The sequence below is a fragment of the Mauremys mutica genome, chromosome 2 (genome assembly GCF_020497125.1).
Source record: "Mauremys mutica isolate MM-2020 ecotype Southern chromosome 2, ASM2049712v1, whole genome shotgun sequence".
In the NCBI taxonomy this organism is placed as follows: domain Eukaryota; kingdom Metazoa; phylum Chordata; order Testudines; family Geoemydidae; genus Mauremys; species Mauremys mutica.
In genome coordinates this window covers 48,179,025-48,195,884 of record NC_059073.1, presented here as the reverse complement: position 1 = coordinate 48,195,884, position 16,860 = coordinate 48,179,025, and the positions used below count along the sequence as shown (strand labels likewise).

The 16,860-nt window shown below is 45.0% G+C and overlaps 1 long non-coding RNA gene across 1 annotated transcript; it reads right to left on the bottom strand.

The window, feature by feature from the left end:
- Window positions 1-6,648: 6,648 nt before the first annotated feature.
- LOC123364792 lies at window positions 6,649-15,860 on the bottom strand. Its single transcript, XR_006577281.1, has 4 exons — window positions 15,731-15,860; window positions 12,080-12,171; window positions 11,610-11,711; window positions 6,649-6,915 (listed from the first exon to the last, which is right to left on the bottom strand). It is a non-coding gene; the product is annotated as an uncharacterized LOC123364792 (long non-coding RNA).
- Between the last annotated feature and the right edge of the window lie 1,000 nt (window positions 15,861-16,860).

Sequence of the window (16,860 nt, the reverse complement as noted above, 5' to 3'; positions counted from 1 at the left end):
AGGTAGGTGGTGTAGGATATTGCTCTTCTCATGTGATCCCTCCCCCAGTGGCTAATTTTAAATGAAGCTACCCTCCCCTGACATGAATCTCCCTATGAAATTAAATATAGACTATAATCTGGCATTTGAGAATGAAAGGGATGGGAGCCCTAATGGAAAAGCTAACAGCTTGGCTCTTCTGCAAGCCTCAAACTGCTGAATGAGCTTTAGGGTAGGGAAGGCTGTGCCTCCCAAACAGCCTGGCCCTGCCCCCTATCCGATCCCCACCCACTTCCTGCCCCCCGACTGCCCGCCCCTCTCAGAATCCCCAACCCATCCTGCTCCTTGCCCCCTCATCATCCCCCAGAGACCCTCCACTACCACCCCAGGACCCCACCCCTGCTCCCTGTCCCCTGACTGCCCCAACCCCTATCACCCTCTCGCTGAGTCCTGACAGACCCCTGGAATGCCCACGATCCAACCCTCCCGTTCCCTGTCCCCTGACTGCCCCCACCAACCTCTGCCCCCTCCCTGTCCCCGGGACTCCCTGCCCCTTAGCCAACCCCCCCAGCCCTGGCCCCTTACCCCTGGCTCCCCTCTCACCCAGAGCCTCAGCGCATCCAGGAGCTTCGCTTGACAGCTGCAGCGTGGCTCCGGTGGGGCCTGAGCTCCACCCCCCTCAGAGCCGTGTGGTCAGGGGGCGGGGCCTGAGCTCTGCCCCCCTCAGAGCCGCGTGGTCAGGGGGCAGGGCTGGGAGCTCCACGCTGAGCTCAGCTCTCTCCGCTCAGCCTGGAGCTCGCAGCCCCGCCCCCTCACCACGTGGCTCTGAGTGGGGCGGGGCTCAGGGGCCCCGCCGGAGCCACACTGCAGCTGTCCGGGACGCTACTGGATGGGCTGAGGCTCCAGGAGGCAGAGCCTCAGCCATGCTCATGGGGGCCCCTGCGGAGCCTGGGCCTGGGCAAATCGCCCCACTTGCCCCCCCTCTGGGCGGCCCTGGCTATTAATGTAGCAGAAATCCTGTATGTTCATTTAAATAATTGCCGCCCAGAGTCTGCACTCCAAACCCCCTCCTGTGCCCCAACCTGGAGCCCCCTCTCGTGCCCTGACTCCTTCCCATAGCTCGGAGCCCCCTTCCATATCCGAACCCACAGCTCCAGCCTGGAGCCCCCTCCTGAACCCCAAACTCCTCATCCCCGGCCTCACACCAGAGATCATCCCCCCCACCTGAAGCCCTCACCCCTTCTTGCACCCCCAACTCTCCCTGCCTCATCCTGCTGAAAATGAGTGAGTAAGGGTGGAGATGCGTGAGTGATGGAGAGAGAAGAGACAAGGCAGGGGGCGGGCAAGGGTGTTCAGTTTTCTGCCTATAGAGTTACCACCTGTCTGGTCAAACCCTATCCCAGGGCTTCTTTCCACCAGAGAGACCTATCTCCTCTGAGCTTCCTTGGTCTACTTATAAGGCCTAGCTCTGCCTCACAAACAATTAATTAATTACCCCCTACATGCAGGGCATGACTAATTGGGGTTCTTTCCCTTGCCAGTGATGGGGATTAAGCCCCATCACAGGCCCCTATCCTGTAATATCTGAGCATCTCACCATGTATTACTGTTTTTATCTTCACAGCAACCCTGTGAGGTAGGGAACTCAGGCACAGAAGCTGAGTGACATGCCTGAAGTCTCACAAGTGTCTGTGGTAGACTAGGAACTGAACCTTGGTCTCTTGAATCCCATGCTAGTATCCTAACCACTGAGCCATCCTTCCTCTCATTACCTAACAGCCATCATTTTAAAATTATGAATTAATAATGTAGCCATAACTATTTATAGAGCATTTCTAAAATGCCTGTCACTGTGGTATCTAGGCCTGTACATGGTTCATAGGCAGGGGCAGCTCCAGGCACCAGGGCAGCAAGCGTGTGCCTGGGGCAGCAAGCCTTGGGGGGCAGCCTGCCGGTCGCCGTCAGGGCAGCAGTCAGGCAGTCTTCGGCGGCATTTCTGCGGGAGCTCCGCCGGTCCCGCAGCTTCGGCAGCAATTCAGCGGTGGGTACACCGAAAGTGTGGGACTGGCAGATCACCCGCAGAGCCGCTGCCAAATCCACATGACCAGCGAACCTCCTGCAGAAATGCCGCCAAAGGCTGCCTGACTGCCATGCTTGGGGCGGCAAAAATAATAGACCCGCACCTATTCATAGGAAACACTGGCTCTGATTCTCACGGTTGATGTTCAGGGAACAACACCCAGTAAGGAGAGATTTGACTGGGGAGCTGGTGCACAATGGTGGATTGCCATTAAGATTAGGCCACGGGGTCAGATGAGGGAGGATTAGACAGAGGGAACTTTAGGAAGAGAGGACTGATCAAAACTTAAGGGTCATTGGAAGAAACAAGAGCTGAGACATAGGTGGGAGCAGAGCCTTAACCTTTATGGAAAAAATCCTATAATATTTAATAGAAAATGTTCACCTTTCTGTAGATATTTTTTTAAAACCATTCTATAGAATTTAATTCAGAACACTCTCGTATTTATAGCATTCCATAGGTCAATGTAAAAAATAAATTCCATTCTCTATTAAACTAATTTCCATGGTTTCCATAAAGATGAGGAAACTGATGAGACTTAATTTGCCATCTGATAGCATTTTTATGGATTAAATGTAAGAGGGTAAAGCAATATTTTTCAGATTTATTTTTCTTGTTGAAAATCCTAGAAAAAAATATTTAACCATCCCATGGAGGTTGCCTCTTTCTTGCCATTTTAGCTTCTAACTTTCTCAGGACTAAGAAACAGGCCTCTCTTGAAGTTTTGTATTCCTCAATTATTGCCAATAAAGTTGAATTCTATCACGGAGCATTTTTAAACTACTAGAAAAAAATTAAGTAATTGAAGCTAGTGTTTGAGAACCCATTGCCAGCCAGAAAGCAGACCAGAATTGGACACCCATGAAAAGCAGGTCTGACCTATTGTGGCTAAGTTGGGTTTTGGGGATAGAACTGCAATAAAAAGAGCAGCCAGTGGCAGGCTGTGGAAGGGAAAGGGCGATGTTTGTGGGAAACCCAGGTTCACATCCTCGCTCACACTTTCCATTCCATTGGCCAGGTGCGTTATCAGAGTGTTATAGTCAGTGAAGTGGTCTCAGTCTTCAAGGGGAAGACTGAAGGAATAAAATGTAAAATCTCCATGATTTTGATGTTCAACAGACAACATGTTTGCATCCAAGCTTTTAAACTAAAAGGGCATGTAAAATTCTAACTTGCATGTATTTTTTTTTAAATATGTCATTGCTGCAGTTTATACAATTATGAAACTGTCATGCCTTTGTGTTATGAGTATCATGTTTACATAGCTAAGAAATCTGTGTATAGAGCATTTTGTTCTCTTGCTTTCAGTAACCTGTTGCATAGGAGACACTCTGTGCTCTCTTCTGGAGACATTACTTTTGTTCTTTCTTATTATTTTCCTTAATCTAAAATTTGTAAATAATTTAGAGTGAAAATAAATGGCTGTACTCTGTGTATAGAAAAAACATGTTACAGCTTTCCAGGTTGACTTTATAGCCCCTGGATGGCTCTCTCATTAACAGTACATTAGAAAAGGTGCCAAACTAAAATACTCATTCTCCCAGTGCAATATTGCTTTTATAATACACAGGGCGGCACAGAGGTTTTGGGGTCACAGTGGTGGCCCAGCTCCTGTCCCACAGGACAGGGCCAGGCTCCTGGCTTCAGGCATGGTAACGTGGCACATGGGGTCGCAGCATTAATCAGGTTTGGGGACCCAGCCCATTGCCTCTTTTGTTCTCTGGGTGACACAGACAATATGTGCAGTCAGTGCCACTGTCCCGTTTTGTTTGTCAAACATCAGGATTTTGGTACTCTGGCTATCTTTTTTAATGAAGCAATAAGTCAAAAGAAGTTGAACATTCTCAGTCCCCGGTCATTCAGTCAAGTTATCTTAATTAGGAAAAAGCAAACACTATTTTTCTCAGCAATCATTTATTCACATAATCAGCTTTGATGGTCAGAGAACAATTCAATTATTTTAAGCCCTTCTGAATTTTACAATGTGCCACCAATGACATTTTGAAAGTATATCAAATTCCCTGTTTGTGATTGACGTTATCATGGTCTTTCTTCAGTTTATTACACTGTTTGTAAGCAGGGAAGCTTGAGGCTGTCATGTCAAAAGCCTACTGAATTTCTAGAGGCTTACGCTGCCATTCTCCTTTCATTGTTGCATAATCTGATTGACATACCTACGGTGAATGCACTCCCTTTCCAACAAAGCAATAAATCCAACTTCTTGTCATATTTCATAAATTCCACAGCGTAGCATCCCAATAATCTGCAGCCACTGTGAAATAATACGGTGAAAGGCAGCAATGGTGTGGACACTATTTATAACCAAGTTTGGAATTTGTTGATTTAACAGGATGATCCACTAGAAAACATGTGGCCTCCCCAGACAGATTCAGGAGTCTGCATCACTATGCCCCAGAAATGATCAAACAGGCTACTGCTGGTACGCTGCCATGAGGTGTGGAGTGTGCTGCTCATAGGAAAAAAAACACATAACTGAATTTGTGACACCAGCAACTGGTGCTGAGGCAGAGAAGGGTTTGGTGGAGTGGAATTATAGGAATGGTCGATAGAGGTTAACAGCAGTAGCAGAGTTGAAGGAAAATCCCAGCAGCCACCAGGGACTAGCCTCAGAACAGCTAGAGATAGGCCAACAGCCAATATCTCTGCAGAGGACTGGTGAGTGAAAAGTTGTGAAAATAGTCACAGAAACAGTAGGGCAAGTAGTGTGAAATTTATTAGATTGCAAGGCCTGTGCATGAAGTAAACTCAGCACCCCTGACAGTAGGTAACAATATGCTTTGTAATATTTGGGGAGGTGATACAGGGGTGTACCGGCATGATCCTTGCTGCTTTGAGTTTTGCTCTTTGGCACCTTTGCAAATGTCTGTTAAGGGAGCCCCTGCATAGAGAAATAGGGACATGAGAAGATGTAGAACAGTCAAGATGCTCATTGCCTGCAGAAGGCAAGGCAGTTTGCTAGACTGTGGCGAGAGTGCAGGATGGTGTGGCTTTGAGAGAGCCAGGATCCAGAGAGTTGGAGCAGCACTGGTTTTACCTACTCCTGTATTAGATATGGACTGGCTACAAAGCTTGCTTATACACGCCAGATATGTTCATCATAAGATCTTTTAATGTTCTGCCAAGTATGGCTAAGTTTAGCTTTAAGTAAGGTATTTTGCACAGCGCCACCTAGTGGCAGAATTGTATAATACAGTTTAACATTCCACTACAACTGGATGGCTATTGTTAGCAGCTGAGCAAGGGTAGAGTGGAGCTACTGAAGAGACATTTACTGATACTTTGTGTGAGAGGAGTGTTAAAATTAAGGGTTTGGTTTAGCTTTTGCACTTGATATACTGTGGGTGAGCTGTTTTTGGAGAGGGCAGAATATGTAATCATTAGTCCACGTATTGGTGCCTACTAGAACAATTGGGGCGGGGCGGGAGATAGAGGGAGATAGTGAGATATGGGACTGAGTTGCTGAATTGGATGCACAGTCTCTGGTGCTAAGGGGAAGTCACATCCAGCCATCAGAGAATTCCCTTGGGACTGGCAGAATCTCTGCACTACACAGAGCTGGCATATCTGACTCTATTTCATCCCCAGCCACCTTCCAGCCCCTAATGTAAGAGGCCTTGCTGGGCACGGAGCATGTGGCCAGAGCAATACTGTGATCAAGTCATGCCCAGCTGCCATAAGGGCCCCTTTGGGCCGTAAGTAGTTGTGCACAAATTAGAGCAGCTCAGAGGCTGTGCTAACCTGAGCTATGGACTGGACCATCCCCTGCTGGTCACAGGATTGGAGAGGTGAAGAGTGGCACGCAGCCTGGCTACCTCTGAGAACTGGTGATATTATGTGTCAGTCGGAGGGCTGGGAATAGGACTCAGGGCTTCTGACTGTGGTTCTAATGACCAAGCCCAGCTTCCAATGTCTTACTTATAAAATACTTTTTAAAATTCAATAATTGTCAAATTTTAATTTGTACATGGCATCTCATCTCAGTGCTATCTGGAGTGACAGAGCATTTGTGTAGTACATTGGTTCAATCTGTACAATACAAGGTCTGGGCAAAGTTCTGCTCTCAGATCTGCATGGCACATTCAGCTCTGTGAATCAAACTTCCAGTGACATCAGTGGCACTTTCATTCAGGGAGTATGAGCATAATCTCACCATACAGCTCTGAGTGCAAAATGTTGCCCTTCCTACAGAGGATTGTATAGAGATCTTTGTCATGTTTTTAAAGAAAACAGTGTGCAACTTTTTCATTGAAGTAGAAGTCACTGTCCAGAACAATCATACTCCTGCTGACATAGAAGAGGAGATCTGCATCAAAACTGGTCTCATCCTCCCTTTATATAACTCACAGGAATGTGTTAATATTTTGAATAGAAGAACAGTTACAAGAGAGTAGAGAGTGTTTTACAGCATTAGAAATTGTTTGTAGAAAGTGATACAACTGACTTTCCTTTGACCTTTGTCATGAAATTAAGTAGCTTTGAAACAGTAAGTTCAAAACATAAAAACAAGTCAGAATAATTATTATTTTCAACATAACTTGGCAGGACACCACCAAGCCTCAGGCTTCAGATTAATTTGATTCCACCACTACAAGCAAACTAGAAAGGCAGGGATCCTCCATTGACTTCTATCATTTATTTGGTACATCCAGATATTCTAGGGCATGGGGTAGTTGTTATCAGCATCTTTATCACTAAAAGATCCAACCTTTTTGTTTGGTATTAAGAGTCATTTTAACACAACATTTCTTCTTTTCAAATAAAGTGGAGAATTTCACTGTACAAACTAGTGTTGATCTTGGTGACAATGGCTTCAGTAAATTATTCTGGACTTCTACCTGTGTAAATGAGGGTAGAATTTGGCCTATTACCATATGAAACAAAAAGTTTTGGTCATTGATTTTAAATACCAAATCACTTGCAAAAATCAAGATGTTATTTTCGGTGTTATGGAGACAATTAAAAATAAACCAAAAAACCCGCACTTACTTCCTTGATGTTACAGTAATACACAGGTGCACAACAGCCAAGGTGCTGCTAAACCATCCAGGGGACCTTCTGTAGTGTACTATGCTGCTTACCAACTATGAATCAGGACTGACATTAGTCCATTAGCTGGATTATCTACTTCCACCCCACTGCATTTCTGGGGAGTCACTGAATTTTGCTCTAATGTCCACATTGCTTTCCATGAGGTATAAAACCATGCGGCATATAACAGAACTCAGAAGCAGTAATGCGGTATGGACTATTTACAATATTATTGACACCAATGTTACATTAAGAACAGGAGTACTTGTGGCACCTTAGAGACTAACAAATTTATTTTAGCATAAGCTTTCGCGGGCTACATCCGATGAAGTGGACTGTAGCCCACGAAAGCTTATGCTCAAATCAATCTGTTAGTCTCTACGGTGCCACAAATACTTCTGTTCTTTTTGCGGATACAGACTAACATGGCTGCTACTCCGAAACAATATTACATTGAATCTTACCAGATATGCCACGTAAAGTATCAGTGAAGGAGTTATGATTTGCTAAACATGATAATCTTGTTTATATGTATGTACCACCCTTGTATCATGAATTATAAACGTGTGGTATATTTATATCTTCAACTTGAGCTGTGTTATCTGGGTGACTCTCCCAAACAGTTTGACATCAGCACTACCCAGCCCACTTGATGGCCCATCAAGGGCAATCGGCTGTATAGTGAGAGAACTCACTGGAAGAAGCCAGGGGCTATGCCTGTGAGTCTAATGGACATGTAGGGCAGTGGCTCTCACCTTTTCCAGATTACTGTACCCCTGATTTGTCTTGTGTATGGTACCCCTAAGCTTCACCTCACTTAAAAACTGCTTGCTTATAAAAATCAGACATAAAAATACAAAAGTGTCACAGCACACTATTATTGAACATTTGCTTATTTTCTTATTTTTACCATATAATTATAAAATAAAGCAACTGGAATATAAATATTGTACTTACATTTCTGTGTATAGTATATAGAGGAGTATAAACAAGTATTGTATGAAATTTTAGTTTGTACTGACTTCACTAGTGCTTTTCATGTAGCCTGTTGTAAAACTAGGCAAATATCTAGATGAGTTGATGTACCCCTTGGAAGACCTCTGCCTACCTCTGTGAGAACCAGTTATGTAGGGACATGTCTATGGACTCCAAATACTTTTCCATACTCATGTGCTGCGAGAGTGTGTTTGGGACAGAGGATGTACAAGCCACATTGCAGAGAATATATAAAGGCAGCTGCATCTTTTCCACTTTGTCTTCAGTCCTGCTTCTCACCTCTAGAGTACTGTAACTTCTCTACAAACTGAAGCTTTGAACTGAAGCTTTGAACCCATCATAGAACCAAGCTTTGGATGTGTTCCAGGGGGACTCTACAAGCCAGCAAACTCACCAATGCTGCTAAGAACCTGATATATTGACTCTGAAGTGATGTGTAAGTATCTGATTGCTTTGACCATTTAACAACTCTCTTCTCTTTCTTTCCTTTTCATTTATAATAAAACCTTTAGTTTTGAGATACTAAAGGATTGGCTGGCAGCGTGGTATTTTGGGTAAGATCCAAACTAATATTGATCTGATAATGTCACTGGTCCTTTAGGATAAGAAGAATATTTTGTAGAGTGAATAGAGTTTTAAATATTTTTTCCCTTTACTGGACCTATTTACTGACTGGGAGCCGGAGACTGGAATGCAATAAAGGGGGCTGTGTGATTTTTTTAAAGTTTCTTCATAACCAGTAGGGTGGATCAGAAGCGCAGTTTGGGACTGGTTGTTGAATCTAACTATAATGTTAATCACCAGTTTGAGGAGAATTTGCTCTCCTCTCTGCAGCCTGCCCGGCCCTTGGCATTTTCGGTGTGGGCCACCCTAGTCACCTTGGGTCACAACACACAAAGTCCTGAGCACACTATATTAGTGCATATTCAGAAATAGTCTGGGAAAACTTTCTCAAGAAGCACACAGAGGTGAAAGTAAGCTGGTATGGTCTGGTACAGTGTACCGGCAAGAGCCAGTACGCTGTGCCGGACTGGACCGGTTTCTGCGGCGGTGATTTAAAGGGCCCAGGGCTCCAGCTGCTGCAGGGAGCCCCAGGCCCTTTAAAACACTGCCGGAGCTCCAGCAGCCAGGCTTGGGCAGTGATTTAAACGGCTTGGTGCTCCTGTCACTGCGGGGAGCCCCAGGCCATTTAAATCCTCGCCAGAGCTCTGGCAGCTGGTCTCGGGAGGGGATTTAAAGGGCCTGGTGCTCCGACCGCTGCAGGGAGCCCCGGGCCCTTTAAATCCCCGCTGGAGCTCCTGCAGCTGGGCTCCCATGGTGATTTAAAGGGCCCAGAACTCCGCGGTGGCTGGAGCCCCGGGCCTTTTAATTTGCCCCTGAGCCCCAAGGCTCCCAGCCGCCTCTGCAGCTGGGAGCTCTGGGGTGATTTAAAGGCCCTGGGGCTCCCAGCCACAGTTGGAGCCCCAGGGCCTTTAAATCTTGAAAGGCCCCACCTCTTCCAGTTGAGGCCCTGCCTCTTCCGGTTGAGGCCCCGCCCCCCGCTCAGGACTCCGGCGTACTGGTAAGTCCTTTAAGATACTTTCACCCCTGGAAGCACATCAGGTAAGATGCTTGTGCTTGGAGATGAGGGGCTACCATGGTGAACCTGTATTTCAATAGTTATGGGGAAACATTTCTGTTCACAGCCTAAAGCAGTGGTCCCCAAACTTTTTACCTCATGCCCCCCTCTTACCCTTGTCCACTCCCTCCCATGGAGCCAGGAGCCAGGCCATGGCTCCAGAAAGGGGGAATGTGGACAGGGGTAAGAGGGCTGAGGCCAGGGACACAGTTGGGAGTAGGGGTGGGCACCACTGGGCACCACTTCCTCCCTACCCCGTTTTGGGGGCTGGTCCGGTCTCCAGCCATGCTCCCCACAAATATTACTGTGCACCTCCCTAGGGGTGCGTGCCCCACAGATTGAAGACCTCTGGCCTAACTGTAGCATTGGGAGAGTGTTAGAATGGGGAAAGATGTCACCAAAAATGACAGGCAGTAGGGTTTCAGAACACAGGGTAAGAGGTATTTCTAGCAGTCCTGTTGTGAACCCCCTTAAAAGCTCTTTCCAGAAGACCAAAGTCAGAGCACTCTCCCTCCAGCTTCCAGTGTGAAGCATAAGGAGTACGTGATCACTTTTCAACAAACACTCCAAACTAGGACAGGCCAGTGACAACAGACCACATTCATCCCTGCTGTAACGTCACTGAATTTGGCACAATAATTTCAATTCTAAGGAGCCCCGCAAGGAGGCAGTCAGGGCATGGCACATTTTACAATGCAAAATATAAACTGATAAATAATAAAATCATATCATAAAACTATCCTGATCAAGGAATAGGCACGTCTGGCAAGGACAATAGTGGAGAAAGAGAGGGGGGATATATATACCTAAAGATCCACAAAAGGTCATGCCTATAACACCTTTTGAAAACAGTTTTAAAGCTGTTATTTAAAAGTGGGGAAGAATGCATTTAGATGAATGCCAAAGGGGAGTGAGTTTCATGCTGAGGGCCACCAAAGCATAAGCAATAACAACTTGCAGACCTAAGAGGCAATGATGGCAGCCCTAAAAGACACAGATGGTGTCAGAGTTCCGATCACCTCTGCAATATGCCTGAAAACCACTAGCCTCAGGAGCAGGAGAGCTCCAGTCTTTCCTGAGCTAGAGTCTCTCAGGCAGTAGCTGCAAGTGCTGCCCCATTGTCAAGCTGACTTACTTTTAGCTGGTCTTATTGAGCATTTTGTTGCTAATCACTAAGCAAAACCTTCCTCGCATGCAGTGATTTCCCCACTGTTACAGTGCCCTTGGGTGAGAACATGGGTTGCATTTAAATTTGGACCAGTGAATTCTGTGTATTATGTGCTCCATGCCTGCAGTGGGGCATATCCGATGATTTTGGTGAAATTGATGTGGAGGCTCTCACTGAAAACAAATGTAAATGATTGATATAATACTAACTACCGGAAAACATCCCACTTCTCCCTAACATCTGGGTAATCAGTGTACTACTTTGCACTTCTAGACATATTTTTGGATTGTGCTCTTCAAGTGCTTTACAAACATTAACTCATCAAGCTGCACCAACCCTCTGTAAAGGTAAGCAAGTGATACACCAGGATTGTTTCATTCACCACTGAAATGCAGTTAGCACTGTGATGGAACACAACAACAATCAATACCTTATCCAGCTGAAACAACAAGAGACATTTAGGCTGACAGAGTGTAATCAGCTGAGTTGGAATTTGTTCAAGACATCTGGGTCACCAAACCTACTCCTACAAAAAACGCTGTGAGGTGTTTTTTTTTAATTAGTGTCTCATATCATCTGAAAGACAGCACCTCCAACAGCACAGTGTTTGTTGTCTAGCACTCTATGGAGCATTGATTCATTTCTTACTCAAAATGGAAGAGTGTCACAGTCACCAGCCCAACTTCCTACAACAAAAGTATTCCAAGGAGATAACTTACTCCAGCCTGGCCCGGTTAACTTTGAATTCTGAGAGGAGAACAAGGTGGTACTGTTGTGAAATCTTCTGCAGAGCTTGAAATTACATCAGCAGAACAAAGATCCTACAAGAAGGATTACAACAATAGTGGCTGTAAGTAATAGGAGAACACGGAATATAAAATCCCCGTATTCATTCTGGGCTTGATTCCTATCTCACTTTTAGCAGTGAGAATCAGCAGTAATGCCAATAGTCATAGAGTCAGTGTAAAACTGGCTGGAGTGAGATCAAAATCATTCCATTGAATATGGACTTTACTGCCCCAAGTTACTGCCATTTAATTCCATGAAAGGATGCCATTTATAGCCAAAGTGATTTACTCCACTTTTGGCTGCATCTGCAATTACATTGGCTATACTAATGCAGCTTCTAAGTCAACAACAAGCAGTTCAAAAAATAAAAAATAAAAATAAACCAGTCGTGTTTTACCACCTGTAGCGTTAGAGGCTTCTGTCAAGTCCACCTTAGAGCTTGTCTCCTTTCATTACTGGAAACTGACTGTTAGACTCTCAGCACAATTATAGCTGGAAATAAAGTGTATTACACAGCAATTTCAGTTCCTGGTCTGTAGCCATGGCAACACCAAACAATAAAGCTTAAAGTAAGGATTGGTCTGGAAGGGCACAAACTGCACATCTTGAGATCAGACAACTGGATGATTTGGGGGTGGGGAGATCTACTGCCTTTGTTCAGAAAAAGTTTTAAGTTCTATTTTAAGGCAACTAACTTGTCTTTAAAAAATTAACTCTTATTTTTATTTTAGATTGCATACTAAATAGCATTTACATATTTAGCCACCTATTGTAGATCCAAAAGTGAGTGTTCCAAACATTTCCCTGTAGCCAACAAGAAGTTGTAGACAAAGCTTTGTGAAATTCATCAGTTTCATTTTACAGCAGTACAAGCAATCATGGCTTCTGTTTTTAGCCATGTGGGTTTACCGCTGTATTTGCACTTTGGTAGTCACTAACACTGGCTGTGCAGGTTGGATCACTGCTATTTCAGTGAAAGAAAATAAACTGCAATGTGATTTTGGTCACATGTGCAATATTTTCAAGGTCCAATCCTGATCTCATTTGTGTGGCCACACATCACCATTCATCACGATAGCATCAGCAACTCTGCACATGACTTTACAAGACAGGGATTTTTCATTTAGGACATGCAGTTGATCCTCCACAGCTTTCCAAAACTCTATGATCACGGCTTTGTTCTGGTTTCCATCACTGCTGTGTTTTTGCTTTCTACACAATGGTAGAAACCACAGACACAGCCAGGTTCCAAATAACCATGTTTATTAACTATATACAAACATACAAGGCTTAGCGATGTATATACACTGGTAGACTGCTGGGTTCTGCTGGTTTCTGCACTAGAAGACAGGGAAGCCCACCAGAGGGCTCCCAAACTATTTAAAAGAATACTACTCAATTCCTCCCTGCTACAGTCACCATCAAGGCACTTCATTCAAGGGTATATCTACGCTGCACACTAAGTACCGGATCTGACTCAGGTTTCAGCCCAAGCCCCCGCTTCCATCCACCCACAAGTCAGTCTGACTCACGTCATCAAGCACTCAGGACTTGGGTCCTTGGACCCTGCTAGAGGATTGGTCAGAGCCCAGTCCTGCTGTGACTCAAGTCCAAGCCCTCTCACTTTGCAGTGTGGACACAGCCCAAGCTACAGACCTGAGCCAGAAGGTCTGCATGGTGCAATATCGATGCATTAGCATGGCTCTGAGACCCAGGTCCAGCAACTGTAAACACAGGATTACAATGCAGTTTGGATGCTCAAGCATGGGCTTGGAAACACTGAGTCCACAATCCTGGGTCCCACAAACCCGAGTTTACAATGCAGTGTAGATAGACCCATAGTGACCTTCCTTCTGGCGGTGATGATCCACCAGTGTTTTATCAAAGATCTACTTTTCCCCTCATAGTAGAGATATATGTGGTAAAGAAGAAGGGTTTTCCTATTCAACCACTTTTTCATAGGAGAGAGGCAATAGCACAATTAACTCTTGCCAGAAAGTTACTTAAACACTCATTTAATTAACCAAGTATAATTAAATCCTCCTGAAAAATATGCCAAGTATATTGACAGATGAGCACTTTGTTCCACTTGAGCCATTTGAAATGGAGGGAAGAGAGTTATGGACTTTATAGAGTCTAGTCACAGGAAAACTTATTTTGAAATTATCTGGTGCATGGAGCACTGCTGTGTAATCCCAAGGCCAAACCATTTGTTCTTCAGAAGTATCTTTATGAGCCCCATGGATAAAAGTGATCTTGAGCAGGGATGATTTAACAGTATCCAGAGAGAAATGTGAGCTTCAACACAACCATGGAAACCACCTCAATCCTCCCACCAGCTTGGTGGCTGAATCTGAACAAAACTGTCCTAATGGATCCCCTCCAATCACATCACTGCCTGGGAGTCCTACATGGGGCTTTCATTATCCCACCCATGCAGTTCTAAAGTTCTCCAGAGGGAGCTGTATATGAAGAACCAATTCTGCAGTCCCTTGCAGATCTTGTGGGAAGAGAAAGAGGGCCGAGGAATCGAACCCTCTTAACAACTCTCTTCTCTTGCAAGGAGGGATGGAGCACTGATCACAAAATCAAAAGACTGCGTCCAAGGGTTTTTTTTTTAAATTGTATATAGACATCAGTTTCTTAATTATTTGTATAGGAAAGCCAAAGAACTGTTCAGTACTTAGTCAAGATTTTATATTTTAGCTGCTGTTTTCTGCAAATGTAAGTGTTATGCCAAGGTATGAACATTTGTTGTCAAGTTGGAGCAGCAATAATGCTGGCTATCTTAACACTGTTCACTGGAGAAATAACTCAGAAGATGTGACTGAGTACTTGGTGAAGTGTAATTACAATAAGCATGTCAGACAATTTAATGAAACTCTGCTTTCCTGATTGATTTTGAATATTCATCACATTAAACTGTAGAACAGTCCTTGAAAGACTGATAAAAAGAGGATAATAGTATGAGCAAGCAAAATACCCATCTGTTTCAATCTCAGAACCATTCAAATATCTATCTAGGTACTTTAATAGTCCTCCCCTCCCCCCTACATCATCCTAGTGCCTGAGCACTTCACAAACATGCATGAATTTACTCTCACAACAGCCCTGTGAGATAGGAGGAAATTACTATGAGGAACTTGAGGCACAGAGATTAAGTGACTTCCCTAGGTCATGCAGGAAGTCTGTGGCAGAGCCAGGAACTGAACCAAGTTCTCCTGAGCATCATCCCACGCTCTTAACCACAAAGCAACCCTTTCCTAACAAAGGGGTCAATTATTGAGTGCTGAAAGTGTGCTTGCTGCTGTGTTATCACATAAGAAATATAGTCTCTGCTCTCAGACATTTACAATCCACGGGTAAGACATTTCAGCCACATAAAGAACATTATCACTTCAGTGTCAGCTTTACTTCAAGGTGATAGTGATGGATCTTGCAGAGCTTGATGGAAGAAGACGTGTGTTTTGAGGATAGTTTTGAAGGGGAAGAGGAAGGCTGTTTGATACACTAGCTGGTTGGGGGGTTGTGCAGTCTGCCATTCTGTTCCTTATGCTAGGTACAATACCAAGACAGAGAGAAAGCTATGAAAGGGTCCGTGATGGGGCACTCACCTGTCATGAGTGCCTCCCATCAGCTGGGTGGGATGCAGCAACCCTCTTTTCCCCACTTCTGGTTCCCCCTGTCAGTTTCTGACCTCACTAGGCAGGTCTTTAGTGGCTCAGTCCTCTGGCCAAGTCACACAATCAACAATAGGGGAATCCCTTCTGGGGTAGAGAAAGTCCAACAAACTATCTGCCCTCACCTGGGTCTTCAGCCCCACCTCTGGGCTCTTTAAATCCAGCCCCTTCACTTGGGCTTCTAAAGGAAACATGCCCCCTTCTCAGGGCTTAGGCCACTCTGCTAATGGCTGATGGGGGAATCTGAGCCTGCATCTACTCTGGGTCCCAACCCAGGGACCCTATGAACAGCCACCACATACTTTGCCTCCAATTCGCTGCTGCTGTTCTCTGGGCCTTTCCCCACAGAGTTCCTCTCTCTTCATCCTCACCTCAAGGCTGAAGTTCTCAGATCCTCATCCTCCTTGCTAAATGCAAATTCCACCAGAATCTATCTTCTAGTTCTCCCTCAAGCACCTATGACCAGAAAGAAGCACTCTTTATTGCTTCTCTGGTCCCAGCTGGGCACTGACCTGCTCAGGTCCTCCTGCAGCTCCTTTTATCTGAGTTTGCTGGACTCTGATTTGAAGCATCTGGTCAGCCTTTCTAGGAAAGCCCGGAGGACCCAGTTCTACTGCTCTTTCCTGGGGCAAGGCATAATAGGACTGTGGGGCCTCCAACAGGGAGCCTCAAAGGGCCAGGTACACCCTATCACAGGGTCATTTAGTAAAGAGGCTTCACTAGAGCAGTGTGAGGGAGAAGGAAGATACCAGACTTGCAAGCAAAGGCAAAACTTTGCAGGTAACAAGGAGAAATGTTAGCTTGATGTAGAAAGTGGGGCAAGGAAGCTAGTCACCAGATTTTTAAGCAGCAGCATTTTGGATAGACTGGAGAGGACTGGTGAGCCCAAGGCCTACTACAGTTAATGACAATCTGTAAGATACAATCTAAAGACTTGCTGTCATTCTGGTGGTGTATTGAAGACTGCATGCTATCATTTAAGAGCAGGGGGTGGGAAGGAGCATTCCTGGTCCTGTCTGCAGGCTAAGGGGCTCTGTGTCAAAGATGCAATCAGAATCAGTCTGGAAAGAGCCAGTTTAAAGCAAGGTGGGATGAGTTATGCCTTGCTGCCTTAGGGAGCAGCCTGTTTTCTCTCTCTCTCTCTCTTTGGGTTCTTGTGTGTTATTCTGAATTCTAAGAAATAAAGTCATATTACACTGCACGCTTCCAGCAAGAGCATTGATGCTTGTTATCTAATTTCTGTGTGTGTATGCTGTGAACACAACAATCCCCACATCACATTGTGTTCAGGAGGCATCAATATTTATAGCTTGAAACCAGAACCAAAATCCCCTTGGGTTCATTCATTCCTAACTTGGTTTCCCACCCCCACCCCCCAACCCCAACTTGCTGAGTCTCACATTGATTATCTTTGAGACTTTGCAGCTGGAATCAGTGTTGAAGAGAATGGTAAGCAATTTGTAGACTTCACACACCACCTGGTTCACAAGATCATTTGAAA